Below are 4,995 nucleotides of genomic sequence, written 5' to 3'. Positions count from 1 at the left end.
CTGTTAGAGCATCAAAATTATTTATGTACTGTAAAGTTGTAAAATGTTCTATCATACATCTGGGATAAATATTTATCTAATGATATTTCCAAACATGAGGTACATATGAAAATATTCCCCAAGATAAAACTACACTTAACATCTAAAATTGTTTGTGACCAGCTTCTTACTGTTTACACAATCATTGAGTATTTCCTTGCTTCATTAATTGTTGTTATGGCAGCAACGAAATTTGGAAACTTGAAGAAAGAACTGATCTGCACTCTTTGAACCCTGTGGAATGAATGTTAGGAGTTAACATCTACCTTTTCCATATATAAACTGGTTTCTCCTCCTACTAATTCAAAAGCACAGCTGATGAAGGACACATTTGGAAACACCCCGTTTCTCTGAAACCTTGTGTACTTCACTACAATTCTCTCTCTCTTTGACAACTTACAGATGATTCTCTCTCTCTTTGACAACTTAAAAAGAAACTTGAGTTTTACTTTGAGGCTATTTACAAAGTGTTCAATACGTTGTCAGTGAGAAGGCGGTGTAGAAATCCTGCCTGTAGAATGTGTTTTGGACCCTAGGGATTTAAAGTATTAAAGGAATTCACATATTTCTGTAATTCCAATTGTTTCTGTTGGGCGAACTCTCAGGTTTTAGAAAAAGTTTCCTTTGACGAGCCAGTTGTGTCCGGTCCGTTACACATGGCAATGTAAAAGCGTTTTAGCACATCTCAAGGCTGATCCCAGCATGTAGCCATATTTTGTCTATCGTGTAATAATGCTCATGGTACACCCAACACTTTAAACCCTTGGTTTCTTCTACAGGATATGGGTTTTGTAGCTGGTGTTCTTCAACACTGTTAGACTCGTGTGAAGGGGGAGGGAGGAACTCTCTGAGCTTTCTGCCAGCTCCGACTGCGTCCGGCAGTCCTAAATTAGTTCCTTATTGCCATTCTAAAACCACGCAGTGTTCTGTGTTTGTCAGTCTCTTCAACAAGGGACGAATGAAATGAAGAAAACGGGAGAGGTAGATAAGAAAAGGTGATCAGAAAGGAAGCAGCGCGAGAGAGTGAGAGAGCGAGAGATAGAGAGAGAGAGAGAGAGAGGGAGACTTAAAAACAGAAATGTGAGCTTTCTATGTCTCATTATCTTCCCTTTAGGCATTTTATCGAGAAAAAGTATGTTTTTTAAGTGTTGGGTCACATGACCCTTAGCGTTTATGAATCAGAGAGCGTAATTATTTCGTAGCGAGAGACGCAGAGTGTGCGCCTGTGGAAAGAGGGAGGGAAAACGAGGGAGGGAGGGAGGGAGAGGAAGAAAGAAAGACAGAAATGAGTTGGTTGCTGGTGTGCCTCTGCAAGCGAACGCACTGTGGTGATCGGCGAGAGTGCGTGCGTCCTCTCCTCTCCCCGCGCGCGTTGGCCCGGACAAGCTGCGAAAGTCTCTGGCTTGCCGAAGCTGCGCCGGAGTGGGTGAGTTTGGCTCTTAGGAAACTTTCCAAACACTGTCTTCATTTGTTTTCCCTCCTTTTTACCCCCCCCCCCCTCTACACCCCCCACCCCCCTCCTCGACTTCCTCTCTCCTTTCTTCTGCGAGAGGGCGAACTTGAGAAAGGCGAGTGTAGAGGCTTTTGAACGAAACTGAACAGATATCGCTGACAGTCTTAATTGAAGACAGAGATTGAGAGAGGTTGAGAGGAGAGAAATCTGGTCACAGCTTCCGTCGGCTGGAGCCGGTCCCCGCGCAACTTCGCCTTTCTACCCTTTTACTTCTGCCGCGCGTCTGTGCACGTTTGCATCACCGAGGGTGCATTTATCCCCGCGAATGATAGTAGGAGTCGCCACAAATGGTTTCGTTTTAAAACATCTGTCAACAAAGGAACGACGTACGCATGAGCCCAGAGGCTTGGTCACACGTGTGCGTAAAGGCGATCCTCTCGCGCTTGAAGTGTTTGCATTGGCTGTGAAGGGCTCCGTCCTGCGCGTGAGAACGGCAGCACCTGAGCAGCCATCGCGCCGACGCACGTTTGCCTGAAGCCCGGTGACTAAGGCGCGCCTGTGAAGCTCGGCTAAGCCCGGTGTTGTCGACCTGGTAATGTCGACTGTATGCCTGGCTAGGTGAGCAGGGTCCGCGGCACCAGAGTCCCATTACACAGTACTCGTCTCGCAGCACTGCACGGCGCGCTGAGGTAGAGGCATGTGGTGACGCTAGGACTTTGATGTCACCTGACGATCTCGTCCTGCACAGGTACGGTACTGTTGTTCCAGACGCTGTTGTAATCTTTTTAAAAAATAAAAACATGCAGGGGAAGCGAAGGAGGCGCTGAATGACACACGGGTATAACTTGTTATAAAAAAAAATCCGATAATGTAATATTTATGAAGTTTAATAAGGGACAGGGTAGAGGCTGAGAACTACAGTGATGAATGTCGTTTGCTGACTCGTAATGATTCCCCTATTATTTATGACCTTAGGAGTTTTGGACACTCATTCCCCAACTTCAGCCCTTTTTTTCCCCCCTGCTCATTTATCTAACTGAACGCGCAGAAGGAAAATATTTTTCTTCACAAGTCTGTTTATACAGAATCACAAGTTTGAATTTTAACTCGCTGGTAATTTAGCCCCCCACCCCCACCCCCTTTGCACTCATGTGTCATATACTAATGCGCTGAATGTTAGAAGTTCACCCAGGCTCTTCACAAATGTATCCCATGTTTATTTTTAATGTCTGACGGAATGCTAGTTAACACATCCAACAATCTGGACTAAGGAGGAGTCGCGGAGGATAGCACATCGCAAACAGCAGAAGCTAGCGAGCGAGCCCCGCGCGCGCGCTCACATCGCACACACGCAGACAGACACACATGCGCTCAGCACGCCAAACCCTTTCAGTTCCGAGCTGTTTACATCTCCGTGATTGACAGAGTTTACACGAGCAGAGACAAAAAAAAAAAAGCAAAAAAAAAAAAAGCGGGGTTGTTACAAATAGAAACAATTGTCGTCAAACCAGATATTCCCGTTCCGCCGCGGCCCTGTCCCGGGCTCGAGCTGCGAGGCGGAGCCGTGCGGCTTCTCACCCGTGCTTCACGGGACAGCGCAGATTCCTCAGGCGATCGTGAGTCAGCAGATTCAGTACGGCACCATCAATCGCACGCGTCCATTTATTCCCCGTGTCAGGGAGGTGACTCATGCGCCCCATACGCTCCGTAAACAGTCCGGAGCGTGTAGCATTTGCGCCTTCACTTTGTGGTTTCACGGGTTCAGCTTTGATTGCGGCCCTACTTTGTCAGGCTGGTTTTGAGTGTTGGCTTTTTTTTTGTTGTGGCATTAGTGAGTGGGAGTTGGTTTTGAGAGCGGGGCATTGGGTGGGGGTCGTGGGGCTCAGGGGAGCAGCCTTTATGGAGGGATCACCCCTCTCGGGCCCGCTGAGGGTGAGTGTCTGCGTGGAGACGCACAGGTGGTCCAATGGACAGTGCTGGATGGGGAAGAGGAGAGCTGGGTTGTCTCTACTCTGTAATTATGAAGGAAGCCATCAGATCACTATTTCCCTATATATTTTTGCAGGTGTGTGTGTGTGTCCCTGACTGCACATGTTTAAAAGGCTTTATGTGTCAAGCTGGGTGTGTGTGTGTGTGTGTGTGTGTGTGTGTGTGTGTGTGTGTGTGTGTGTGTGTGAAAAAGTCGAACATCTGCGCTTAGAAGTTTTTGTTTGTGTGCATTTTAAGGATGTTATTAATGTGTATAGTGTGTGCATATATATGTGTGTCCATGTGCGTGCGCGTGTGTGTGTGACTGCTCTGTGTCCGAACTACTGTATTGAGAGCTTTATATTACCCTTTGATGGTCTGAATAAATTAACCGTGTTCTTCTGAGATGCCTGGCCTTGCTCAGCAACCCTCTTATTTGTTTCTCCAAGTCTAATTTCCTATCTGACTGCTCACTGTGAGGAACCGTAGCCGCAGTCAGAACGGCTGTCTCACAGGGGATGTGTTCAGTAAGACTGCTGTGCTGTACCCGTTACATGTGGCGAAGTGCCGTAAGCTCAAGTTGACTTGCTCCAGCTGCGTCCCTCCTTGTCCTTACTCCACCTGCGCCGGTGTTTAAGGCGGCCGGCCTGCGCCGGTGTTTAAGGCGGCCGCCCTGCGCCGGTGTTTAAGGCGGCCGCCCTGCGCCGGTGTTTAAGGCGGCCGCTCGGCGCGTTTCCTTTCGTCCCTCTTCTATTCCTCCATCTCCACCGAGGCTCAGCATCATGGAACAGAGCTGTCATGGCTTTAGTCATCACTAAGTGCTCTTTATTTCTCACTTTTTTCTCTCTGTCCCTTTCCACTCCACTCTCTAACCCCCTCTGTTGTATTTTCCGTGGCCTGGAAATAGAACACATCTTTCACTGTGCCACTCAAAACAAAACGCTAACTCTGCCCGTTGGCATCCTGACTTCATCTTTACTTGTTTTTGCCCGTTGCTTTTAATGTTTTCGAACGGAGGCCTCGGCGGACGTGCCGTTTAAATGCGGTTGCTGGCCCTGTCTCGCCCCTGCACCGGTGAAAGACGATCTACGGTGAGAAGTGCTTGTTGTGACACCGCTGTTGGTGTTGGGCAGAGGTCGGCTGAAACAGAAGCTCTCGCGCAGGCATGCGATTAGGGGGGTGTGGGGAGGGGGGCCTTCTTCGTCTGATTCTTCAGCTACTTCGAATGATCGCTCCAGGATGGGCTGTTCTCTCGTGTGCTTACTGTGCCAATGCAGGGGATTTTGGGTAGAAGGAAAGGGTGCCCCGGCAGGAGGCACGGCGCCCGATGGCGTCCTGCGGCTCGCCCGGCCGATGACCGAGGAATTCGTATTTCTTCCAGAGACGGCCGTCGGATGATGGCAAACCGCTGTGTCCCGATTTATGTGCCAGCCCGGTCTAGCGGTTTACTTTTTTAATGCCATGTCCTGGCACAGACTACGGGTCCCCCTAGTAACGAGAGCGCACAGACAGGGGAGGGGGGAGGAGCCGAAGGA

General features: G+C 49.0%; 1 protein-coding gene across 2 annotated transcripts in view; it reads left to right on the top strand.

The window, feature by feature from the left end:
• The first annotated feature begins 1,337 nt into the window (after positions 1–1,337).
• The window catches only part of rarga (retinoic acid receptor gamma a), a 34,191-nt gene continuing 30,533 nt past the window's right edge, over positions 1,338–4,995 (top strand). The window contains exon 1 of one of the 2 annotated variants that reach the window (XM_035521366.1): positions 1,338–1,465. The gene's annotated coding sequence lies outside the window, so the exon portion shown is untranslated. Of the gene's footprint in view, positions 1,466–1,686; positions 2,241–4,995 lie in introns of those variants that run through there. The other variant, XM_035521369.1, reaches the window with a different exon arrangement.

The sequence above is a fragment of the Electrophorus electricus genome, chromosome 22, assembly GCF_013358815.1.
Source record: "Electrophorus electricus isolate fEleEle1 chromosome 22, fEleEle1.pri, whole genome shotgun sequence".
NCBI lineage: Eukaryota > Metazoa > Chordata > Actinopteri > Gymnotiformes > Gymnotidae > Electrophorus > Electrophorus electricus.
Note: the sequence above shows the minus strand (reverse complement) of the source record. Positions and strands in the feature narration are given on the sequence as shown.